This window comes from Talpa occidentalis, unplaced genomic scaffold, assembly GCF_014898055.3.
Source record: "Talpa occidentalis isolate TD23 unplaced genomic scaffold, MPIMG_talOcc4v2.1 talOcc4.2, whole genome shotgun sequence".
Taxonomy (NCBI): Eukaryota; Metazoa; Chordata; class Mammalia; order Eulipotyphla; family Talpidae; genus Talpa; species Talpa occidentalis.
The window spans coordinates 11,814,502-11,842,367 of NW_023602073.1; the positions used below are offsets into that span (position 1 = coordinate 11,814,502).

Consider the following 27,866-nt stretch of genomic DNA (forward strand, 5'->3'; position numbering starts at 1 on the left):
GTTTTTCAGGCTGGTAACCAGATCTCAAACGGCCAGTAAATAATCTCTCTTTTCCTTTCTTCTTTACTGCTCTGCCCTGTCTCCTTTAGCCTTTGCTCTTTGAGGCATAAGATGGGATGGGTGGGTAAGCAGGCGCTGAAAATCCACAATTACTAAGGGTCAGTTTTCATTTATTGCTTTTTCTGATGCTTTTGCTTTTCTCAACTTTACATGGTTAAAGAAATGGGAGGAAAGAGGTTGGTGAGCAGGTCAGTCTATTGTGTGGCCTCTCATTTCTGTGTATTTGCCCTTCCGAAGTCTGTTTATACTCTGAATCACTTGACATGCTGCGCATTCTTCTATAAAATCTGACTTTGAACTGCAATCTTTGGGCACTGGGGAGGGACACTGAGTAATTCTAGGATTTGAATAGTTAACAGACTTGGGGGATTTCTTTTTTTTTTTTAATAACCTGAAGCTATGATAGGCGATCTCCCTGAATGGAGTGGTGACCGATTCTGTACTTTTTTTTCTTTCAAATAAACAAAGATTGCTACACATTACGTATGGAAGCATCTTTCATTTATGTGATGAAAGTTCACATGGAATATCTTTTCTTGGTTTATTTAAAAGGAAATAGTCATGTTGAATGATAAGCATTGACTTTATTTCCATAAATAATATAAATGGTAAAATCAGATGTTACAGTGGGCCACTAGAGGTTATTTGATCTATATTTGGAATTGCAGTGAAATTAACTTTAAGGGTAGTAAAGGTTTTCAATTTTTTAAGAACATCTAAATATATTTCTCCATAAATATATATTACGACCAAAGACAAAATGTTAGTAATTCATAAAATGTGTCTACCTATTTACCAATTTGAAAATTAGAGATTAGTGGTTTGTTTTTGAAAGATAATCAAGTGCTATTCTAAAATTTTCAGCTGATTACAGGCAACAGCATTTGAAAACAGTGATCGAATCTGCCTGAAAATATGTGATATATGTAATTCAAACACAATGAAAATGTAAACGTGTTTATAGTCACAGATAGATATTAAAATTTATAATAATTAAATATATTACTAATTTTTAAAAAATAGTAATAATTATGGGTAGCCAGATATTTCTAGGTAAAATAGCAGTCAAAAGGAAGAAAATGACTGGGTTTCCAAAACAAACTTTTTTTAATCATTAAATTCATAGAATCTGTATCACCTCATTGTATCACCCATAATATGCTTCTTTTAAAAATTGTTAATCAGGGCCTCCCTGGTGGCACAAGGGGTTAAGCACAACACTGAAAAGCTGTCTGCAGCCTCTGCAGCAAGAGTTTGATCCCTAGCCAGGGAACTACCCACATGGTGCAACAGACCTCTCCTGACTTGTCCACTGCTCCCCTCAGCAGTGTATTTCAGTAGATCTGCCTGTTCTGTTCCCCACTCTGTCTCTGGTGAATCCTCTCACCCCCCACACCTCTGGCTTGTACCCCAGTTCTTGCGTGCATAAATAAAGAAATCTTTAAAAAATAAAAATAAAAAATATTAATCAATCTGACCTCTTCAGAGTTACTAAGGCCTAATGAATGGGGTAGTGCCATTTTACTAAACTTGAATCTTTTAGTTTCACCTGGGTTCTGGCTCTTGCCAGCTTCTTACTTAGTAATCCTGCCACAGGGGTATGAAATCCAAGAGCGTTTCCCTCCTAAACTACAGCCACACAAAAACAAAAGACTTCTGTTTGTCAGAACATGGGTTTTGTTCCTGATGTGATCATTAAAGCCAAAGTTCGAATTAAATCATTCTTTTTCAGTTAAGCACTGTACTGGAATCATTATATACTTTATATGCTTCATAATAGAAGACTATATGGGATTATAATGAATGAGTGGGAGCTTCTAACTTCTTTCCTCTGCAATAAATGATGCAATAAATGATATTTTGTGTTTAGCCTTTATCCATGGTGTTTATTCAGAGCTGAAATTCTTAATATGGGACATGGAAAATGAAGTACTGGTATCTTAGCATCTCTGGGAAGGAGATTTGTATTGGGTGTTGGGTTTCAAAAAATATGTTTGTCTACTCGAGAATCAATTCCATAGTGAAACTCTTGTTACTAAGGGGATTACATGGGGGAAAGTGATAGGCTTGAAACCACTGATTTAAAGTATTTGTATCAGAACAATCCATTTAAGTGAAAGCAAAGATCTCCCACTCTCAGGAGCTCTGTTTTTTAGAGCTGATATGCAAGAAGGGGTGTGTGTCTGTATATGTGTGTGAGACGGAAGTTGGAGGGAGTGTGGTGCTATTATCTCACTCCAAATGAGAGGAAAGACAGGAAATGGTGAACAGGTGGTATCTGTTTCCTGTTTTATACTCAGAAACAGTCCTAACTCTGACACTCACGTGAGGTCCTTCTAGGGACTCTCAGAATAAATACTTGGAGATATGTCCATGGTAGCCTGATATGTTATAATATTCAAATCTTAGAGATAACCAGATGGATTTCATATGTTAAAGTCAGTGTTTCATTTTCTATAGGCTTGTGAGACCTGGGAAGATTTGGAAAACACTATTTTTCACTTTACTATGACAAGTAGGATGAACACACTAGTAATTAGACAAAAAAAATGGTCATCGGGAGAATACAAAGATCTGGATTTTTTGAATGAAAAAGAAGCCTTCTGCAAAAGAATGCATTTTGAGAAACGTTTCATGTGCAGATTATGGCCAGTAAGTACTTCAAATACTTATATAAAAATTCATCATGGGGATTGTTCCTGACTCCAACAATTCATTCGTTAAGTAAATTTTGGCGGGCGTTTTGATTTTTTTTGTGCTGCAGTTTCCCTACCAAAAATGGAAGAAGGTTGATTTTTAATTAAGTAATTAATTTTCTTAAATTATTGTTACTTTTTGGACAGTATTTGATTTCTCCCCTCAGGTGTAGTACCGAAGTTCTCCTGCACCATGGCACCCATGAACCATTACCACAGTCCCTTGTGCTCTTCCCGCCCCCCTTATTTTTTAAGATTTTTAAAAAAATTTATTCATGTATACAAGAACTGGCGTATAGGCAGATGTACGGGAGGGTGAGAGGATTCACCAGAGACAGAGTGGGGAGCAGAACGGGCAGACTGACTGAAATACACTGCTGAGGGGAGCAGCGGGCGAGTCAGGAGAGGTCTGCTGCACCATGTGGGTAGCTCCCTAGCCAGCAGAGATTGAACCTGCACTGCAGAGGCTACAGGACATCTTCACAGCACTGTGCTCAACCCACTGCACCCCCAGGGAGGCCTTCCCTCCCCTGTTTTGACCCCTCTTCCTTTTTCCTCCTCTACCATATATCTCAGACCTATGGTTTGCCTTTGAGTTTTGTTTTTTTCCTCATCCTTTGTTCGGTTTTCAATGGAGGAAGGTTAATACTCATTGCTTGCATACTCTAGAAAGGTACCTAATCATTGTCTCATTGTTATTCCTTAACTCAGTGAATGAAGAAAGGTAAAGCTTGTTTCTAAATCTAATTTTTATCAGAAAACAGAGAAACCAAATTTCATAAAATTGCCTGAGAATTTCCAAAGTTAAGGCAAAAGTCTCATAGGAGTCCCTATCCCTTTGATCCCTCTGTACCGTCCTTCTCCCGACCCTCCCCCCAAAACACCTTTAATACCATTGAACTTCATGCATACCATTTATTGTGCATTTTAAGAAAATTTCTCAGTGCCAGCAGATGTCAATATTTATATTTACTAAATTTCCAAATGCAAATAAGGCATCTACTTTCTACCCCAAGAAAATTCCTGAACAGCAGCACAGGGAGAGGGAACTCAAGCAGAATTTAGTAATCTTGCAGACTTGAACAGACAGATGTTAGAGTTCAGAAGGTCAAGATGTTAAGATTTTGTGAGGCAGAGTATTGGTAGTAGGGAATTCATGGAGAAAGAGTTCTTGAAATGTGTCTAAGGATCCCCTCAAAACGTAGTTTGTAAATGCATAGGATAAAAAAAAAAACAAGGTCCAGATAGCAATTTCCAAGGAAATAACTAACAGTTGGAGCAAACAAATAAAAATTCCCAGAGTCATATAGGATTGGGAAATTTTTTGTGTTCCATTTATTAAGCCAAAGTGGAAAGATCTGGGACATTCGGTAGATCCAAAGGCTACAACTTAGAAGTGGGGTCTATTAGAGGTGGAATATCTAAGGCATGCACCAAAGAGATTAAAACCATATAACAAGTGGATCAAACTAGCCTACAATCAGCTTAATTACTTGCTAGAAGAATCCCTGTATGCTAAAGAAATACAATGAAATCCATCACTCAAAAAACAGAAAAATCCTCTAATTAACAACAAAAAAAAATTACTAGTCACTTGAAGAGACAGGAAATATAACACATAACCAGAGGGAAATAAGTCAATGAAAATAGATTCAGAAGTAACAGAAAGGAAGACATTAATGGAAATGAAAACAAGAAATAAGGAAACCATGAACATAAAGAAGAGAGAACGAGAAGATATCAAAATTAATGCAAATAAAATTTGTAGCTGTGAAAAATAACATATCTGCCATGAAAAATATACTGAATATGAATTATAACAAATTCTACACTGGAAACAAAAATACTGGTGAAACTTAGGTCATTGAACAACAGGAAAAATCCAAAATAAAATACAATAGAATAAAAAATTAATAGTCCCAGTGACTCATTGGAAAATACCTAATTTAATCACCAAGGTAGTGACTCAAACAAAATTTAAAAAAACAAAAAGAAATTTCCAAACTTGATTAAAATAATAAAACTCCATATTTTATAACCCAGTAAACCAGAGTACTTATTCTTAAAAATAGACAAATGCATATTTTAATAAAATTGCAGAAAAATCATAATTAATATAAAATAATGACCTAAGGAAAAATACTAATTACAGCAGACTTCATTCAGAATCTATACAAATTTAAAGGAAATGAAGTAATATCTTTATGGTACTAAAAACATTATATATTAAAAATGTTGAGGTTTTATATTTAGTGAAAATATCTTAAAATGATTATTTTCAGGTCGGCAATAAAATTAATGCTGAAGTTCTGTAGATAGAACAAAATTACACTAAGTAGAAATTCATATCTGTACAAAAATGAGAAAAAGAAATGATAAATATGTGGGTGAACCTAAAAGATAATTTTACCATTTGTAAATTTATATTTTAAATATGTACAACAAAAGTGATAGCAGTGTATTATGCAAAATATCATAGGAAAATGAAACAAAGAATAGGTGGAACAAGGTGGTAGATTTATATCTAAATATATTGATAATTCTATTGCATGTAAATGGTTTTAAAATGCCAATTAAGTGGCAAGAATTGCTCAATTTGAAAAGAAGTAACAAGTGATTTCCTACTATATTCAGTCCATAAAATACTCAGACTGAAAATAATGGGTTAAAAAATAAAAGGTAGTCAAAGATACGCTACTCAAATGTTAATTACAAATAATGTGCAGTGGGCCTCCCTGGTGGCGTAAGGGTTAGGACGCAACCTCTGAAGCTGTCCGCAGCCACTGCAGCATGAGTTTGATCCCCTGGCCTGCCAGGGAGCTACCCATATGGCACAGCAGACCTCTCCTGACTCGCCCACTGCTCCCCTCAGCAGTGTATTTCAGTCAATCTGCCTGTTCTATTCCCCACTCTGTCTCTGGTGAATCCTCTCACTTCCTGCACCTCTGGTCTGTACTCCAGGTCTTGTGTGCATAAATAAATAAATCTCAAAGCAAACAAAAACAAATAATGTGCAGTGCTTATGTTAATGTCAGACAATGTAGATTTCAGATGAAAAAAATGCCTAAAGAGAGTCATTCCCTAGGGAGGAAGGAGTTGCTTTATGAAGACATAACAATCCTGAATGTGTAAGCAGTTTTAAAATGCATATAAAATAACTGACGGAACAGAAAGGGGAAGCAAATTAAATTTTAAATTTGCAAGTGTCAACACCATTCTTTCAGAAAAATGATACAACAAGTGGATAAAAGTAGGAATGTAGAACACTGAACATACTGTCAACCAGACTGACCTCACTGGCAAATATAGATCACTTCACCAAACCATAGAATGCACATCCTGTTAAAAGCACAGGGGAACATTAACCACTGTGGAAAACTGTCTGGAGTTTCCTCAGTCTACTAAAAATGGAGCTACCATATGATCTGGCAATTCCACTGCTAGGGATCTCCCCAAAGGACACAAAAACATTGATTCAAAAGAACACCTGTACCCCTGTGTTTATTGCAGCACTATTTACAACAGGTAAAACCTGGAAACAACCCAAAGGCCCAAAAATAGATGACTGGATCAAGAAAATATGGTATATATACACAATGGAATACTATTCAGCAATCAAGAAAGATAAACTCATGCCATTCTCAGCAACGTGGATGGAGCTAGAAGGAATTATGCTTAGTAAAATAAGCCAGAAGGAAAAAGAAAAATATTGGATGGTTTCACTTATAGCAGGAATATAGGGGAACCAAATAAGACATCAGTATAAAAAATAATAACAGTACAAAGCACGAGAAAGCAAAAGCAGACAATTATAAATCAGAGACATCCTTCAGGGGAACAGGAGGGAGAGGGATCAGATGAATGGAGGGAGGAGCACAGGGGACTGTGGTGATGGTGCATGGGTGCCTTGGGGAAGTGAATTCTATGGGGATTCAATCTAAGGGGATGCGGGGAAGCAAGTATTGTCAAAAAAGTTTAAATAAAAAAAAATCGAAGGTGAATAAAACAGAAAAAGTACAGGGGAACATTCAACAAGTTCATTATATTTTGATGATTAAAAAAATTCAGAATATCCAAAATATTAAAATAATATAAATTCTATTATCTAATCATAAAAGAATTTATTGGGGAAAAATACAAAATGATATGATAGTTACAAAATCTGCCCCCCACATTTGAAAATTAACAGCATTTATCTACATATTCCATGAGTCGCTGAAAAAAATTACAATTATCTAACAGCGTGCAAAGGAAAACACGTCAAAATTTGTGAAATGCAGGTAAAACAATGAAAAGAATGAAATTTATAGTATTAAATACTCTCATAAGGGAAAAAAAATTGTGTTCTAAAATCAGTCATTTCTGTGTGTGGATTCGGGGCAGGGGGATATGAAATTAAGCTGAAAGTGAGAAGTAGGAAGAAAATAATAAATTAAAGGAGTCAGTGAAATACGCAAGAGACAAAAGAAAATCAAAGAAACTGAAATCTGGTTCTTTACCAAGATTAATAAAATTATCAAAGACTATGGAAAGACTTTGGAAAGACTATGGAAAGACTAAACCGGAAAAATAAAAAAAAAGGCACAAATGACCAATATCAAAACTGAAAGCAATAACTTAAGTGCACAGCCTACAATGATAAAAAGCTAATGAAATGTTATAAGCAAATGCATGTCCACTTTTTCAAATGAGATAAAACAGACAAACTTCTCAAAAGACAAAAACGAGACACAAAGTTTATCAGCAAAGAAATAGATAACAGCTTAATATCACTGAATTCTCAGTTAAAATTCTTCTCACAAAGAAAATGTAGGAACAATCATCTTCATTGGTGAAGACATAGTGCCAACACAACACAAACTCCTCCAGAAAATTGACAGAAAGAGGATGCATTCTACTTCATTCCACTGTACCAGCATTATCCTGATACAAATACATCACAATAAAGTTGTAGGCCAATCTGTCTTATTGATCACAGCTACAAAAATCCTTGACAAAATGGCAAATCCAATCCAGTAATACATAAAAAAGGATACTACCTTGTAAGCACTTGGAGTTTATCCCAGTAATGCCATTTGTTTAACATTAAAAAAAAAAAAAATCAATCGATATGTTTGAACACATTAACAGGCAAAACGTGGGAAACCACAAAATCACAAGAAAGGACATTAAAAAAAGCAAAGTAATCAAACCTTACAAGAGCCAACTCATTTTCAAGGTAGATTAAAAACTCTTAACAACCTAGGAATACCAGAGAATTCTTCAACATGACAAAAAGCTCATCTAAAGCGCTTTTACTAACATTGGCATGTTCTCCCTGGCAAGGGGAAGGGGAAATATTGTCCGTGACAACTGCTTCTATTTGTCTTTGTGGTTGTGGTCCTGGTCAATGCAGTATATGCAGAAAAGGTAGTAAAAGGTACACAGTTTGAGTGGGAAAAGAGTAAAATTCTCATTATTTTAGACAACACAATCATTTATTTAGAGAATCTTTAGGAATCTGAAAAGGATCGGAGAATAATTGAGGTTAATAAATGTGTTGGGCACAAGGTCAATATACAAAAATGATTTCATTTCTGATTACTAGTAGCAAATAATTAGAATTTGAAAAGATAGGACCATTTACAATAGATAAAAATGCAATAGAGAAATACAGATGTAACTGAAATTGTGCATAAGTTCTTATACTGACAAGTATAAAACTTAAAGGTTATCTAAATAAATGAAGAGGGCCTCCCCGGTGGCATGGCGGTTGAGCGCTGGGTTGCGAAGCTGCCCGTGACCTCTGCAGTGCTGGTTCGATCCCCGGCCACCGGGTGAGGTTCCCACATGGCGGGCAGACCTCTCCTGCTGCCCGCTTTTCCCCTCAGCAGTGTATTTCATCAGTCTGCCTGCTCTGCTTTCCCCTCTGGCTCTGGTGAATTCTCTCACCCTCCCACACTTCTGACTGTACCCAGTGCTTGTATAGATAGATAAATCTTGAAAAAACAAATAAATAATTAAATAAATGAAGAGACACAGCATGGCTGTGCATTGAAGACCCCATGTTTTTAAGATGCCAATTCTTCACAAATTTATCTATAGATTTAGTGAAATTCCAGTCAAATCCCAACAAGCAATTTTGTAGAAACTGATAAATTGATTCTAAAGTTACAGTTAACTTACAAAGAACCTCGCTAAACAGTGGGGGCAAAGGTAAAATTGAAGGTCTTGAACTATTGGATTTCAAGAGTTAATGTGAATTTGCAAAAATGAAATCAGTATAATGACTGATATATAGATTAATGGAATAAAACAAGAGAGACCAGAAAAATATCAACACACACCTTGTCAGTTGCCAGCGTAATTCATTAGTGGAGAGTAGTCTTCATCAAATGGTGTTGCAACAAAATTTATACCAATAGCAGAAGAATGAACCTCAACTTTTACAGCATATATAAAAATTAATTGAATATGTATTATAGACCTAACATAAGCACCAAAACTACAAATAACTAGAATACATAGAAGGTTCTTATGAACTTGAGTTAGATATCATCAAAAAAGCATGTACCAAGAAAAAAAATAAAACATGACAAGTTGGCCTTCATCACATTAAGAAGTTTTACTCTCCAAAATATACCATTAATAAAATAAAAGGACCAGACTGAAAGAAGTGAAAATATTTGCAAAATACATAGCTGATAAAAAATTTGAATCCAGGCTTATAAAGAATAGAACCCAATAATTAAATGTCCAACAATTGACTAGAAGAAACAAGTAAAGAAATTAAATAGATACTTCAGCAAATATAATATTAAGATGTTAATAACTACAATATACTCAGCAAAATTCAAAATAAAACTACAATGAGATAATTATATGTATACTCTAAAACTACAAAATTGAAAAAGACTGAAAATATCAAGTATTGCTATTGATATGAAGAAAATGGGAAATATTCTATGTCTCTGGTGATAATTTTAACTAATACAGTCATTTAAGAAGAGTGAATTTGGTGCTGAATATAAGAATCTCTCAAATCAGGCTGTATTAAAATAGAGATTGGTAGCTAGCTAAAGGAATGAATGAACAAATGTTAACTATGAAGTAAAAAAATAAATGGAAAGTTGATTATCAAGTTAAATAGCTACTATATGACTCAACCTTATCCACCCAAGAGAAATAGAAAGACCTGTAGGAAAATGTTCAGAGTACAATGTTTGCTATTCATAATAACAAAAATCAGAAACAGCTCATATGCTTTAAAAGTTAACATTAACAGGTAAATAGATAATAGGACAATGAGTATGTAAACAATGGCATACAACACAACAGTAAAGTCTTAGTTGCTGACATGTGACAACTTGGATGAACATAAAAAGCAATATGAAGAAGTGCAAAAAAACATGGAAGACAAAATACTCTCTGTATTTTTCCATTTATTTGGTATTCTGGAAAAGACAAGCTATAGCAGTACAAAATCCATCAGTGGTTTCCCTGGACTCAGGGTGGATGTAGAGAATTGACTACATCCAGATGGGAGGTTGTAAGAATATTCCTTGTTTTGTTATGGTGATGGTTGTAGGATATTATATATTTGTTCAAATTAGTAAAGCCTTATATTTAAATACAGTAAATATTATGGTAGGCCTATAGTGCCTCCATAAATCTAGTCTTAAAAAAAGATTTCTGGGACCTCCCCGGTGGCGCAGCGGTTGAGCGCTGGGTTGCGAAGCTGCCCGCAGCCTCTGCGGCGCCGGTTCGATCCCCGGCTGCTCCCCGGCCACTGGAGGAGGGTCCCACATGGCGCGCAGACCTCTCCTGCCGCCCGCTGCTCCCCTCAGCAGTGTACTTCGGTCCTTCTGCCTGCTCTGCTCCCTGATCTGGCTCTGGTGAATTCTCTCACCCTCCCGCGCTTCTGACTGTACCCAGTGCATGTATAAACAAGAACAAACAAACAAATAAATAAATAAATAAAAGCATGCCTCTATAAAAAAAAAAAAAAAAAAAAAAAAAAAAAAAAAAAGATTTCTGAACCACACAATGTCATTTATATATTCACTTATTTATTCACTTAACTAATTATGTGAGCAAAGGACTTGTTGTTATGGCCACTGATAACTACAGCTTGGTGCTGAAAGAGCTTACATTTAGTTGAGATGATGGATAATTAATCAGACTGATACAAGACAGTGTCTACTATGGGACCATGTGAGGAGATTATTGATGTGAAATTTATAGGTAAGGGGGAGGAAGCTTTTTTGAAGTTAGTGACCATCAAGTAGAAACCAAAGGCTTCTAAATACTGTACCATGTATATATATATATATATATATATATATATACACACACATACATAGAATAATTGAATTAGGCAGAGAAGTAGTCTATGACTTATCTGTTGAATGGATGATAAAGAGTTGCTGGGCAATACTTGAATTAGGAACTGAATCCAGTGGTGACAAGGTAAGATGGATTATCTGGGGTTCTGGTCTGTGAGGGAATGCTCTCTGCCACTTTATAATGAGACCCCATTGGTCTAGCAGAAGTGCTGTATCTGACAGGGTGACTTTTGAGTGCTGGGTTTTCAAATCAAATTTAGGGTGACTCACCTCTGCTCTTAGTATGTGTATTGTTCTCTTCAAGTAAATATTGGAGGAGGTAAGTGTAAAGCACTAAGCCTGGAGGAAAGATTTCTAACATATCTAAAACCCAAATCATTCAAGATTATTCTTAAATCACTTTTGCAGATTGAAGATACATTGAGATGGACATTTTTTTAAGAACATGGGGTATGTACATTATTATAAACAATTTGGTTCATACAGATAACAGCAGAAATTGTTCTTATTCACAGCAATTGACTTAAAAATAAGATCTCTGGCAATTTGAAATCTTGAAGTTAATCACATTTGCTAATTGAAAAGAAAATTTATTATTTGATCTCCAAGATAAAAATAATGTAATGTTATTTTTTCAAAATTCATGAAATAACCTATAGTGATAAAAGTTAAATGACTTAAGGCCACAGGAGCAAAAAAGGGGATTTAGCTTTCTTTTCTTTTTTCATAAGATAGACATAGCTCTCTGTTCTCAATTTTTTTCATTGTGATTTATTATTTCCATGTTCTTTCTATTTTTTAAAAAAAAAATCTGTCTTTTCATTTTCCACTTTATTATTCCTGTCTTATGGGGTTTCCATATTCCCTACTTAACTTAATGGTTCTCAAATTTGAAGATACATCAGAATCACTTAGAAGACATGGTAAAAGCAGATTTCTGGGCTAAAACTTTAAAATTCCTGATTCAGAAGCATCAGGAAAGGGATGCATGTGAAGGAATTTGCATTTGTAGTTAAGTTTCTAGGTGATGCTCCTGCTTCTGTTCCTATCTTTGCTCTTTGAAAAACAGTGACCTATTAGTCATCCTGCTGACAGCAAAGAAGGCTGGGAGTGTTCTGGAATAGGCTAGAATAGAATCAAAGTAATCTAGAAGTCTAATTACATGAGAAACTTGCACTCTAGCTTCAATTTCTAGGTTAATTGCGGACATTATTTTTCTCATCTTGCAATTGGAGATATTTTGAAATTTTCTTATATTTCTTCCAGTAGAGTTTAAGTCAGAAGACAGAGATTTTTAAAACTGTTATCATGGTGGCTTCCCCTTACAAGTTCCTTTTCTCGACTTACATAATCATCTGGTACCTTTTTATCATTGCTGAATACTTTCTACAGTAAAGCTAATATAACAGATCATGTTGTATTAAATAGTTCTGATAGCTGGATAAAATGAAAAAGAATGTCTCTATTTAATAGATGACGAATGGAAGAATAATTGTTCAACATGAATAAACCGTTGCAGAAATCAGTGTTTGTACACTTGGCACTACCCAGGGTTGAGACAACATCTCTTTACCTGCAGGCTTGGCAGTACATTTTCTATATGTTTTGCCAAAGCTAAAGGTAACAAAATTAATAAATAAGAATCTCCTGAATAGCCAGAATCTTTTAGAATTTCCATTAAGCTTCAAAACACGCTCCTATTATTTTGTTCATTCTAAGTTTTTGTCTTCCTTCACTGGATTTTACTAAATGCAGTTGTGTAAGGATATGCCTTCCAGTCTTTTTCTTATTCATACTTGAGTGTTGTTGTTTTTTTTCTTCTTGGACTTCACCGTAATGTTGGTTTCTCTTTATTGAAACTAATCTTAAGCTTCCAATGTACTTTTTACTCCCACGCACTTGTAGTCTTGATCCTGAAGGAAGTATTGTGTGTTTTGTATGGTATACATTGATAACTGGAAACAATTGAGTCCCTATTAGCCAATTAAACCTGGCAAAATATGGATCACTGCCCAAGCTCTAGGTTCTTTTGATCCAGACACGTGGCACATACCATTTGAACTTAAGAAAATTCTCTGTTTCTTTCCTATCTGTCCATTTGTTTTTGTCGAACTGGTGGACAACATAGATGGTAGGGAACTTGTGTGTCTAAGAGAAGACTTGGAAGAAATGCATGTTACACATCCAGAGAGTCTAGAAGATTTTTTTATTAAAGAGCAAACTACTCACAATTAAGGTTTCTCCTTTATCCTCAAAATGATTTAAGATACGTTCTTCACCTAAAATTCAGGTCAACTACCACAGGGGACAGTGTCACAAACACTTGAGTGTGTTTGACTGTGTGCTTAGAAAAGGTCAGTCGGTGCATTCCAACCATACCAGCAAATACATCATACCTCGGGCCCTCTTAGGAGCTCTTCAGGAAAGTCAATGGGAACTTTGTGCAAACAGGTAGCAAAGAACTGGGCTCATTGTATTAAATTTGCTTCTTTGCCTACAGTCACCTGGTTTGGATTTTAATCTCCTGAACTAAACCTTTGTGAGTCATGGTGGCTTGGTTATCATCTTCTTCTATTCATTGCTCTTCCTTGGGATACCGTAGTAATTTTGATTTTGAGAGAGTTCAATTTGGTAAGCGCTCCTGCCCCCAGATAATGTATTAGGGATGAATAAATTGAGCCTTAGACTGTCATAGTGTAGGGGCTAGCTGCTTTTCAGTGATTAGTAATCTGAAAAGAATTAAAGTAAAGTGAGAAAGGAGTAGGGTTCATAGCTGTAATGTGGAGGGGTCTGATTATTGGCTTGATAGAAGGTTTTCAGGCCAGAGAGTTTTAGAAATCCATTTTCAGTTCCAATAAATCCAATACGTTTTATATTCGCATGTTGCAATGAAGGCATTGCTTTCTTAAAGCTTTTTTAATGTTCAGAAATCTCTATGTAGATTTTCTTCCTTTACTCTGAGATTTTTTTCTTTCTCTTTTTTTTCTGCCACAGGGAAGTTTTGTTTGGCCTAGAGTAAATGAAACTCTGAGCCCAAAAGGCTTAGTTAAATTGAGCTTGAAACGGAAAACCCATGACTCTTTCTGAGCGCTGAACAAAAAGAATATTTGCTGTACTTCACCCCAGTGGAATCATCTGACTTTTCTATTTTCTCTTTATCTTCAGAGCCAGAAGATAACCAAATCATAAATGTATCAAACTAAACCTTTAGTGATACTGAATTCTCATCAATAGAACCACTTTAATAACTTATGCAGTGATTCAGATTAAATTAATGTTGGTTGTGAGCAAAATTTATTGGTTACATTTCATGCGGTCCATCACAGAAACACCACACCTGCTTCTGACAACCATTAGACTTGGGTCAGTTGGCAGCTTTGGCACCAAAGTCACATAGATCAACTGGGGATGGAGAAAGCACTGCTCCCCCTCATGCCCACTACACCAACCCTATACTCAATTTGGATTAGAAAACCCCAGCACCGACCCTTGACAAAACAGTGAAACTCATCTGAGAGACACCTGCAGAAGAACTTCAGTAGAATTGAATAGTTCTAGATGTCCAGTCCCTGCAATTATTTACTTTCCATGTGAACATTAAACCTGATAGAAAATTCTTTTTTTAATTTTTTAAATTTATTTTATTTTTTTACTTTAACATTTATCATTTTTAAATATTTTAAAATAGTATTTGCTTCCCCCACCCCTTGAAATTGAGTCCCCATAGAATTTCCTTCCCAAGGCACCCATGCACCATCACCCCAGTGATGAAACCATCCGATACTTTTCTTTTTCCTTCTGACTTATTTTTACTGAGCATAATTCCTTCTAGCTCCATCCATGTTGCTGTGAATGGCATGAGTTTATCTATTTGATTGCTGAATAATATTCCGTTGTGTATATATACCACATCTTCTTGATCCAGTCATCTATTTTTGGGTATTTGGGTTGTTTCCAGGTTTTACCTATTGTAAACAGTGCTGCAATAAATATAGGGGTACAGGTGTTCTTTTGAATCACTGTTTTTGTGTCCTTTGGGTAGATCCCTAGGAGTGGAATTACTGGGACATATGGTAGCTTCATTTTTAGTAGACTGAGGAACCTCCAGACAGCTTTCCATAGTGGTTGGACCAGTTTGCACTCCCACCAGCAGAACAGGAGAGTTCCTTTTTCAGCACATCCTCGCCAACATTTGTTGTTGCTTGGTTTTTTGATATGTGCCATTCTCACTGGTGTAAGATGGTATCTCATTGTGGTTTTGATTTGTATTTCCCTGATTACAAGTGATGCTGAACATTTTTTCATATGCCTATTGGCCATTTGCATTTCCTCTTTGGAGAAATGACTTTTGAGTTCTTCTGCCCATTTCTTGACTGGATTGTTTATTTTGTTTTTGTTGAGCCATGTGAGTTCTTTGTATATCTTTGTGATCTGTCCCTTAAAACCTGATAGAAAATTCTGACTGAGATTAGGACATAGGAATGAAAACATTTTACATCTTTATTGTAAACTGAGAGTGGTGTGCAGAAGACACGTTTTAGAGGAAGATTTTGAAAACTGGCTGGCATTTCAAACTTTGTCTTTGCCTTTTGGCTTGGTTTGGTCCTTATCAATTACCTTAGTAATTATGTTTTATAGATCCCTCGAGGTTTCAAGACTGACAGGACTGTGTTTAAAGAGAAGGATTGGAAAACTCCCAACAATACTTGAATTCCGCTTACTTGGCTGCATGCATCGTGGCCAAACTTTCATCACTGTAGTAATCTCATGACAATAAATTGCTATTATCCTGCCTTGTTTTTTTTTTTTTAAGATTTTTAAAAATTTATTTATATAAGAACTAGGGTCAGGCCAAAGGTGCAGGAAGGCAAGAGAATTCATCAGAGACAGAGCAGGGTGCAGAACAGGCAGGTGAACCAGAAACACTGCTGAGGGGAGCAACCGGCGAGACAGGAGAAGTCTGCAGCTCCATGTGGCTATCTCCCTGGCTGTCTGGGAATCAAACCCGCGCTGCAGAGGCTGCAGACAGCTTCACAGTGCTGCACTCAACTTGTTGCGCCACCAGGGGTGCTCGATCCTGCCTTGTTTTTGAGCTAGAGATTTCCCTCAGAGCAAATATTTTTTTCTGCAGAAACCGCATATAGTTCATTTTGTGTTTTGTTTTTTTTTTCCTTTGGGATAGGTAAAGAAAATGGGTAAGTGGACACATTTTTGCATGTATTTGGTCTTTTAGATTTCATTGAAATAAATGCTTACATTTTCAAGCCGCTCTTTGGTACTAAACATCAGCTCTTAACACAGGCACATTATTGTCTTCATAGCATTATTCTTGCAAAGTCTGGCCCTATGCAAAACATAAGAAGTGAGGATTGGTTATGGGAAAAAGAGATAACAGAGATAAGATGAAATACTTTAGTCAGCATTTTTTGTTCATCTCGTCTTGGTGACTGGTTTCTTGGTGTCTTATTGATAGCTGCTGGTTTTTACTATAGCTGTGAAGTTGATCCCATCTGTATTTGAAGAATTCTGCTTTGTTTCAGTATTACTCGAACAAGAGGAAAAGATTCTATTTCTTTCTGAATCCCTGTGTTCTCAGGAATGGAAAAAGCAACATTCAAATTAAAGCAACATGTCTTTGTAGGAGATGGGGATTTAAATTCTAAGGTTCTTAGGTCAAAGGGAAAAATTTATTCACTGAAAGTGAATAAAACTCATAATAATAATAATAATAATATAATAATAATAGCATAAGTGAAAGTTTCTGTGAAAATCAAGTGAATGAAATATTTTTATTTCCATTTGGACATCTGCTCTTTTGACCCCTTTGGCACCTGATGACAGAACTAAAATGCTAGTATGTCTTCAAGGTGCTTTCCATGTGACATCTTATCAATTCTAGTGACATATCTTGAGGTAAATACTATTATGGTTGCTGCTTGTAGATAAAAGATGAAACAACAAAAGTTAAGTAATATCTTCAAAATTAACCAGTCCATTAATGGTGAACATGCTCTTTATTCCAGAGGAATCTGATCTAAGAAGTCTTGCTTTTAAATAGTATACAGCAGAGGTGCAGCAGACCTCTCCTGACTCACCTGCTGCTCTCTTCAGCAGTGTACCTCAGTCAATCTGCCTGTTCTGTTCCCCACTCTGTCTCTGGTGAATCCTCCCCCCCCCCACACCTCTGACCTGTACCCCAGCTCTTGTAAGCATAAATAAATAAATCTTTGCAAAAAAAAGATAAAAATATTATACAGCAGTGTCAGACATGTGGATATGGCTAAAAATCTATTGTTTCTTGGCTGACAAACCAGTCTGGTGGCTATTTCTTCTTATAGGTGACTGTCTCCTGATAAGCCACATAATTTCAGTGCTTTGTAAATTTTCTTCTGCATCCTTCTTTGCATGGTAGGACTTTTGCATGGTAGATCCTTCTCTGTATGGTGGGAACAGGACAGAAGACCTCTGCTGTTAGGTTCTGTTGCAGACCTTGTCTTAAGATCCAGCTTTGATATCAAGATGACTAGAAAGCAGCATCATCCCTTGTGGCCCCCTGCAGTGGGTCCTGGGGAAGACAGACTTTCCCAGAGTTGAGTAGATTTTCTATCCAGATCCTGTATTCAGTGTTTCCAAATGATTAGTGACCATTTCTCTTCCAAATGTTCTCAGCTTTAGGCTTAATTTGTGAAGAGTTTCTCAAAGCTTTGGTATCCAAAGTGTAGTACCAGGACTATCCAACCGCCACCTGAAAGAATGTTAAAAATTCTTGGGTCCCAACTCAGACCTATTGAGCTAGAGTCTGCATTCTAACAAGATCCTTCTGTGATTCATGTGTACCAAGTATGAGAAGCTCTGCTTTAAAGAGCAGGGTCTCTCTGGACAGAATATGATCCAGAACTCAAATCCCACTTTTCTCAAATATTGTCTGTGTAAACTTGGGTAGGTCATATTAGATTTATATCTAATGTATATCAAGGGTCTTTTCAATATAACAAGGTCAGTGAACTCAGTTTCCATATCTGTAAAAGAAAGAAAATACTTGTAACATACCCTTGTTGCTGAAAAGGACCCATGCCAAGCCCTTGAAATTGTGCTGATATAAGTTGTCAAATGACCTTTCAATTTGTGAGGCTGCTCCTGTGTAGATGTGACAGTTGTGTAGGGTAAACCTGAGGGCAAAGACAGCCCTGAATTTTAGTGCTGACCATGGACTTCAGCAGTGGACAGTAATGGAGGTGTACATGGGATGGTAGAGAATATTGCATTCATGATAGAGGCCTGAAAGATCTGATGTCAAGGAATGTTCCAGAATAGGAAAAAGGTAGCTAAAGTTCATGAAGATTGGCTTCCTTTGGCATTATTTGTATATCAGTTTTATCAGTATATTAACATATACAAATTATTGCACAATTATATTGGATTTATAGCTAATGTATATCAAGGGTCTGTCCATTATAAAAATTAGAAAGGGAAACCATGAAGCAACAATAAAGGACATAGAGAGAAAGAACCCCCCAAAATGACTTACTGACCCCGCCCAAACTCTGAAAGAGCTCTGAGGTTACCAGTTTGCCCACAGGCAGTATTTAATAGGCAAATCAGCCCCATTTGCTGCCCTTTCTGGCAGTTGCAGGTGAGTGGAGGAGGAGCTGAGTCAGGAGGGGGATTTTCCTATTGTCACTAATGGGCTCAGGACATATTTTCAGAATGCATTATAAAAACAGCACTTCCTCAGCGTCCCTCACTGTGGCCACACTTCCTGATCAACATGCATTTTGTTATAATAGTTTCTTTCTGTTGACAGAAATGTAGTTGACTACCTCAGGCAGTCTGCAGCTGGGACAGAAGCCAAAACAAATACACCCTTGGCTCCGCCTAGCTTCAAAAGATTATAGTTTTTGAATAGTTGCCCTGGCCGCCTCCTTTGCTATCACTGTTATTATTTCAATTTATTGTTAAACTTTTTATCATCCTAGTAAAGATACATATTTCATGATAGGACAAGGTTAACTATAATGCAGAGAGGTGTAAAACTAGCTGGGCCCGAGTGCTGCACAAACACGGGAATTTGTGGTTCTCAAATCATCTCCCCAGTATCCTGCAGCCCAAGTTGTTTGCCAGATTAGGTGGGTCACATGAGCCATTGTGTTAACTGTGCCAACACCATTCAAATTGCATTGGCTATTTTTCCCACCTGGTTTTAGTACTGGTCACCAAAAGTAAAATAAAATTAATAAAGAAGACTTTATTATAACATTAATAAAGAATTTATTAATAAAATTAAATTTCATGTTTTCCTTATTTTAATTATTACTTTCAATTCTATTTTTGTTTCAACTATTCTTGCACACTAATGGGAACCCCTGGAACTGCATTATAATCTCAGGTGGAGTAGGTGACCAGGCAATTTTACTCTCTCTGACTCTAGACAACCTGCTTACTCATTTATTTCCTCTCTCTCTCTCTCTTTGAGATACTTTCATGGCCTCCCTAACTCTTTCAGGCAGAAAACAGGCAGATGTGTTTATGCTGGAAACTTCCATCAAGGTTTATCCACTGAGTCCTACATCTGACTTTCCATAGCTCTGTTTCTTCATCTTTTGCTCATTTCCTGCATCTATTTTTATAACTTTCCCTTGACACTTGTGATCGGCCTTGGCTTCTTAAGATACTGGCTTCTCTGACCAAAAGGTGTGTTGTCGCCTTTTAAGCTTCTTCATTCACTTCTTCATTTGAACCAGCAACATTATTTTGAACTAAAAACCTCTGGCGATGAGCGTCATGTAACTTTTCAATTCTATCATACCCTGCTCTGGGGCACTGAAGAAATGTGATATCTCTTCTACAGTTTTCCACAAGCTAAAAGAGGTAACCCAACTCATGGTACCTCATAGGAAACCTTAATTAAAGTGAATGGAAATATTACCAAGCAAGCAAATAATTAGTTGCCTACAACTGTACCAGCTGGTTTATGCCCCTTTTTCTGTCTTAAGTTAAATGGACCAATTGAGATCAGAAGCAATAATTACCTCACCCCTCTCTCTATGAGCTATATTTGTCCACGTGATCAGGATACTTGAAAGTCCAGTTTTTCTTTCCAAGTTCTGCAGTGAGGAGTAAGCACAGTGAGTAGCTGATCTTTCTTCACTAACTAATTCTCAATTCGATGGGGTTATATTAACCATCAACCTGCCCTGTTCATATAACTCATGTGTGAAGTTGCCAGAAGAGCAATCTGCCAAAGAACTTAGGATTGTTTCTTTCCTACTATGCCTTGGGCTGTTCTGTGATATTGTCACAGTGAGCCTTCCTATTTGTCCTTTGAGTGCCCCTGGAAACTTCGATTACCTGCCAAATTTTTCATCTGGCAGAAAAAGAGTTTTCGATGGTAACGAGGGGCCTCAGCTATAAGGAGGACAGCAGTCCATAATGGAAACCGTAATTGGCTTTGAGAGTTCTTTGGTAGAGGCTGGAAAATACTAGCAATGATAACATAGGGTCATAGCTATTAGAGAAGGAGTGTGTGTGAATGCTATGCCTGCAAATTTTGTTGAGGCTTTTTTGAACTTTCTCCAAGTTCAAGGGTAGCATTATCCAATAAGACTTCTTGGGTGATGGCATACAGTAACCACTAGCTGTCTACATGCCTACTGAGCCCTTAAAATGTGGGTAGTGCAGCTGAAGAACTGGTATTTTTCTTGTATTTAATCTAATTAATTTATACTTAGCTTTAATTTGTCACATATGCTATTGGCTTTTTTTAAGATTTATTTATTTATACAAGAACCAGGGTACAAGCCAGATGCATGGGGGGGATAAAGGTGGGGGAGGTGAGAGGATTCACCACAGACAGAGCAGGGAACAGAACAGGCAGACTGATGAAATACACTGCTGAGGGGAGCAGTGGGCGAGACAGGAGAGGTCTGCCACACTATGTGGGATTCTTGCCAGCTGGTGGGAATCCAACCCGCGCTGCAGAGACTGTGGACAGGGAGGCCTTGCTATTGGCTTTTGTAATAGATAGTGCATCTAGAATTTTAGTCCTGGGCAGATGTGCTGTGTAGCCCAGAAGATATGGAGTTCATGGGCATACACATCACTAAACATTTGATATAAGCTTCTGGACTTGTACTCATACTTCCTTTAGGAAATCTTTGCACAACTCGGTGCTCTCATAGCTTTCTGTACTTGCCACCTCTTGCTATTAAAGTTGCCTATTTCTATGTTTTCCCACCAAGCTGTACACTTTGAAGGAAGGAACTGTTTTTGTTTCATTCATCATCAGGTATTGAGTGCACACTAAAGTGTCTACCAGAAAGGAATTTGAAAAGCACCAGTTGAACAAATAGCTTTCCACATGGATTATTCACTGATCAAAACATGTCAGAGCCTCAGGGACTTTATTACTGTGGCGTATCCCCCTGAATTGCTTTTCATATCTCCCTTCTGATTGGCAAATCACAGTGATGTTGGGGTCTCCAAGCCTTTCCACTATGACTGAGTAAGAGGGGTCCCTTGCTCTCCAACTCTTAGGGTACATCCTAACTCCTATAAATAAATCATGTGAGTGGCACATTTCTCTTGACTAATTCATTTGAAGGTGGGCATGTGGCCAGATTTATCACTAGAGGTGAAGGGTGTCTTCCAGGAAGAGTTTTGGGACAGATGTAAGGAAGATATAGCCCATCTTTTACTCTGAATGTGAAGCCTGGAATCCCTGCAGCCATGTGTAAAAACACTGAGGGTGTTGAGCTGAGGGTAGAGTTGACATAGATTTAGTCTGATGTTCAGTTACTTAACCAACCTGACATCTGCCCCATAACACACATTTTGTTCTGGGTTATAATACATTTTCTTTTATTTAAAGCCAATGATAATGGGATTTATGGAGACTGATGTCTGCACATGGCTTTTGACCAGGTCCTCTTTAAAGCCATTATTGGGGAGTCAGCCTATGCTGGATTCTCATCTGGAGTCCATGGAGAGAAGTCCCATTCCAGGCTCACATGGTTGTTGATGGCATTCAGTTGACCAACTACCAGGTATCTTCACTTCTTTGCTAGCCCTTGGCCAGAGGCTGTTCTCAGTTTCTTCTGACACAGCATGTGGCAGCCTGCATCTCAGTTGGCTTCTTTTTTTAATAATTTTTTTTAAATCTTCTTACATCATTATTCATTTTTGTACAGTGTTCAATTTCTCCCCTCATGCGTAGCAACCATAATTCCCCCACCATCGTGGCATCTGTGACCATCACTATAATCCCTTGTGCTCTTCCCTATATTCCACTTATAAGTGAAACCATCTAATATTTTTCTTTTTCCTTCAGACTTATTTCACTGAGCATAATCCCTTCCAACTCCATAAATGTTGTCACAAATGGCACAGGGTTATCTTTTTTGATTGCTGAGTAGTATTCCATTCTTGATCCATTCATCTCTTTGAGGGCATTTAGTTTGCTTCTTCAAAACCATCAAGAAAGAAAGTCTCCTTACGAGTGTTATGATCTCAAGTAAACTAATCATGTACATCTTGTTACCTTTGCTGTAGACTGTGGATTAGAAGTAGGTCTCAGATCCCACCCATAGTCCAGGGGAGAACAGCAGCACATGAGCATAATCAAGGGAGCTCCCTAATGTCTGCTTGTCAAATTTATTCATTTTAGAGGAGAGGGTATTGACCCCAAGGGAGGATTTGGCTTCCCCAAGACAAAGTTGCTTGAAGAAAAAAAAAAAAGAGAGAGACTGTCTGCTTTTTTCTTTCAACCCAGTATTTAGTCCACAAACAAGTTCTGAGAAATTATCCATGTTACTTAATCTCTTGGAACCTCAGTTTTATCATTTCTAACTAGCTTTCAGAAACTGAGTTTATTTAGAGTAATATTTATATGTTCTTTCCATGGTTTCTACAGATGTTAGATGTTAAAAAGTATTATTTCTCATGTTTTTTCCCTCTTTTCTATTGTGTCAATAATCTGTTTGATCTGCGTAGTGGGGGTACTAAAATGTTTGGATTTTGGTGTTTTATTTTTAAGCTTTAAAATGTCATGCATGAGGTTTAAAATGATGTTAAGCCAGGGTTCAGGTGTTCTGGTTTTTCTTTTTAACCCATGTCCAGAGTCAAATAGTGGGCTCTTATTTAAAAGGTGCTAACATACTGTGTCTACTTTGGCCACCATCTCTGAACTTAAAGTCAAAGCAATTGTATTGCTGAATTGAGCTCTGGGGATTTTCTCCCTAGCATTTTGGTTTGAGGCTTTTTAAATCAAGGTCAACCAGCTCCACTGGAGAGCATTTTTTCATGCCAGTTGATTGTCATAAATAGTACACCAATAACAGATTTAAATGGAGGATACAGACTGAATGGTTAATGAAAATTCTTTAAGTGCCGCTGTTAGGCTCTGAGTCTTGAAATGAAATTCAAAAATTTCCATGGGTTCAAGAGAAGTTCACTTCATAAAGTCTGCATGAAAATTCTATTCCTTCTCTCTGACCCACACTGAATTGTTTTAAAATAGAAGGTCAACAGGCAATGGGTTCTTTCTCACTACACTATCAGACTACTCTCCATTGGGGACAAGAGTCTTTACACACCGGTCAACTGTCATGAGTGATATGAAGGGAATGTCTTAAAATAGACTTTGACAGAGTTAAGAGCCAGACTACTCTCCTCTTACTTATTTATTAAGTTAAGCTCCCGTGAGAGAATGTGTATTAGAAACGTTCCAACAATACTCTTGGACATTTCTCCTAGGTTCTTGGTTCAAAGGTGCCATTCTGACCTTTATTGCAAACGTGAGGTTATTTTAGCTAAAATGATATTGTAGTCCCTTTTTATTTTGTTATGATAAAAACAGCTAAAATTTACTGCTATCTCACTATTTACCAAACCCCATTTTGTTCTAAGTGCCTTACTTGTTTATACAAGTCATTTCGTCCTCTTAGTTACTCTTGACATTGGAATTATAGTCTTATGAGGTATATGCTTTTTGAGCAGATAGAGATACAATATATGCCACCAACTTAAGTTTGCCTCTTGTGTTATTAACAAAATGCAAAACAATATTCATGGTAATGGGGTGAAGGGGTGGTGGTAAATCTACTTTTCTTGTTTCTACTTGTTTGATGCAACATATAACTGTTTGGTTTACCATGACTGCTGCCAAAATAAGAGAAGCAAGAGACTCAGAGTCTCATAGCTCATTTTTTATTTAATGAAATTTATTGATTTACCAAACTTTAAAAATTTTGGGATGATGTTACATCTTCACCTCTATGGCTCTCACCTCAGCCACCACCAAAGTTCTCTTGTCCTTCCCTCCCTCTACCCTTCCCATCCACTCCCACCTCCTCTGGTAACCATTATGTTTTTCAGGGTCTAATAGTTATTTTTGTAATGTTTTCTTAATTCATTTCCTTTTAGCTGCCCATAGTCCACATCTGAGAGGAACCATCCAATAACTTCTTTTCCCTTTCTGACTTGTTTGCACTTAGTACAATCATCTCAGGTTCCATCTGTGTTGTCAAAAAAGACAAGTTTTCATCCTTTTTAATAGCTGAATAATATTCCAATGAGTATATACAGCACACCTTTATGTTCAGTCATCAATAAGTGGACATTTATATTGTCTTCATGTCTGAACCATGGTGAATAATGCTGCTCTCAGTATAGGGATACATAAATATTTTCAAGTTAGCTTTTGATAGTCTTTGAATAAATACTTAGGAGAGGAATTGCTAGGTCATATGGTATTTCTATTTTTAGATTTGGAAGGATGCTCCATGTTGTTTTTCAAAGGGGTTGTTCCAATTTCTGTTCCCACCAACAGTGAGTGAGAGTCTCATAGTTTACCATGGAGCCATCCCCATAAAGTTTCTATAGAAACTCTAGAGTGAGGGCCATCTGATGCTATTTTTTTCTTTCACACAAATATTGGTCATTAAATATTTTAAAATTGGAAAGAGTTAATAAAATAATACTGTATGAATTACAAGTGATTATCTGATATATTTTTATACTGCAGATTTGCTTAATATGTATAACTGTTTTGTACATAAGTAGAAGAAACATTTCTTAACTGAGATTTACTTGGATACAATAATTAAAATAATGATAAGCATACAATGTTCCATTCAAATGGTTTATATGTATTTGCCAACATATATTTTAACATTCCTATTTACTTTTGTGAGCTTTTAGAAAGTGTGAGTGATTTGTGCTGGCTCCAGTAGAATTGTTTCTCCTTCCCTTGGCTGCTTATTGTCATAGGAGAGGCCCTCACTTGTTTTTTTCTGTGTCACACATAACCTTAGTTATCACTTGTTTTTATTGGATCACTGCTAACTAGTGCAGAATTTTAATTCTTCCCATTGAGGAATAAATCAGGATCTTATGCCTCTAATTCTGACTCTGGAACAACTAGCAGGTTTTATAATTTGAGCAAGTTTTAAAGGAGGCCTCCAACTAACCTGCCAACAGCAGAATGGAAAAACCAATAATACCTTTCTTAAATATTCTGTGACCAGCAGGTATTTTAATAAAGAAGTTGTCTGATGATGAGGTGATTTCTTTCCCTTTTTTTTTTTTTTTGTTTTGTTTTAGCTAGCAGCTGTGTCTGATACTTTAAAGCTAACCAATGGTTTTGAGTGAATGCCAAAGCCTTTCTAATGAAATTGACTGCTAAATTCCCTATAGTTTAAAGTATCTTAGTATCAACTAGAGGACATATAGAAACGAAACCCAGCATCAGAAGTTCTGTCAAGGATATAATATACATATTACTCAGAGAGGTACTAAAGGATCCTAGAGCCAACAGAGCCTCAGAGTTATATATCAGTAGCTGACGAGTGCTGTGATGCTCCTCACTGTCAAAATAATGGGGTAATAAAGAACAATGGATTTGCTTAGAAAGTTTTATTTCTCCAACTTGCATGAGTGTCTGAAACATAGATATGGACATGATTCTTTGTGCAGCATCTTCATAGCCAATACACAGTTGACATTTTACCTGAACAGATAGCTTCTTGAGTAGCATGGGTGCTGACATTTCCAATGATGGGTCGCTGCTCTGCAGCAGAATTTCTGAATTTCTACAAATATAGTAACACAAAACAAAGTTCCCATAATATCCATTTCTTAAAATGTGTGAATGAAGTTGAAAAATAGTTGAAGGTGCATAAATATAATTAAAGGAAGATAATTTATCACCTTACATAGTAATAATACATTTAGAAAACAAAGACATAATTACTAGCATGGAGGGTGGGTATCTAGTGTGTGTTGAATGGGGTAGTTGAGTACCCAACTCTAAGGAGATAGGTACTTATGAAGTTAGACACAGACTTGCATGCATAAAAATCTGGAGAGATTTTAATTCCAAATTTCCAATTTGTTATTTTGATTTTTTGTGTGTAATTCCATATTTGTGTATATGTAGGTGTGTGAGAAAGTATGGGAAGTTTAATGATGACCTAGTTTTATTTGTCTCTATTTGAAACATCAAGGTCACTTTCATTAGTCCAAAATCCTGACTCCAGAATTTTCTATTAGAAACATCTTCAGATTCAGTTACCTGTTTGTATTTCCACCTCATTTGGAAATTAAAGTTTCTTGTTTCAGAGGTCAAAGCTATGTTCTAAGTATTTATTACATTTGTAGTTTCTAGATGAGGATTCTAATGGAATGTCAGAATTTTATGGTTTTGATTTCCCAAGTCTCAGTACAGGGAGTTCTGGTGTAACTTAAAATTCAGGTCTCTGAGAAGATAGTGATTTGCAAAATAAAGGAAAAAAGAGGAGAGGATGAGTTTAAGGGAAGGAAATGTTGGGGGGACAAACAGGTCAAGAAATAAGTGAAGATAATAATGTATAAGAGAGAGAAAATACACAGGAGAATGTATTATTCATTTGTGATGCTTTAAATTATACCTGTATTAAAATTTTTAAATAATGACGTCTATTTCCTCCAAGTATTGATGATAAACCACTCAATCTACTAAAATAAATAATCCCAGAGCATAAAGTTAGCTTTAGAAAATAAAAATAGAGAATGTTTTTATGAGTTCTTTTTATAAGTAATGTCCATTGTATGCTTTATCATCTATTATACATAAATCAAATGTCTATTTTAGTGTTTTTCCCATAAGTACATTTTAATTTGCATTTCTCTATGTTATAGCTTTCTTTCAACTTAGGTCACTAATGATAACTATCGGGCATGTTTATTTGAGTTCTAATAGCTAAGCAAGTAGAAAAAAAGATGAATGTTTAATTGCTGTCCACAAATTTATTAGACTTTTGGTTTTGAAATGAATATCCCTTTAATTTAACAATTATTTGCCCTATTTTTCTTGAGATTCTCTGATGGCAAATTCCTAATTAAGTAATTAGGAGATATTCAAATACATTTTCCATTTAAAACATGTTACTATAATTAGAGCAATAAGACTGGTGTTATGAAGGCTTAATCTTTACACTGTCTGATAATAAATGGTAGGATCTATTATTGTTACCCAGTTTCCCTATAAGCAGGCACTAGGAGACTGAGTCCATAGTATATGTTAGCCAAGTTAGACAAGACCGACATAGAAATACGTCCACAATCAATTAATAAACATTTGTGTCTGGAAGCTTTGTGTTGACTTATATTTAATGAAATCAACTTCTAAATTTTCAGGATTAAGCTGCCAAGGGTATAGCCTAGATTTACAAATTGTTGATCATTTTCTCACCACACTTTATAATTTCTGAAATTCAGCTTTTTTTTTTTTTAGAAGTGGGGGAAGCAGAAT

The 27,866-nt window shown here is 36.3% G+C and overlaps 1 long non-coding RNA gene across 1 annotated transcript in view; it reads left to right on the forward strand.

Annotated features, from left to right (window-relative positions):
- LOC129146369 (uncharacterized) overlaps window positions 1-27,866 on the forward strand; it is a 135,125-nt gene that overhangs the window by 21,095 nt on the left and 86,164 nt on the right. The window contains exons 2-3 of the long non-coding RNA XR_008553006.1: window positions 2,521-2,712; window positions 11,489-11,530. This is a non-coding gene — a long non-coding RNA (uncharacterized LOC129146369). The remainder of the gene's footprint in view (window positions 1-2,520; window positions 2,713-11,488; window positions 11,531-27,866) is intronic.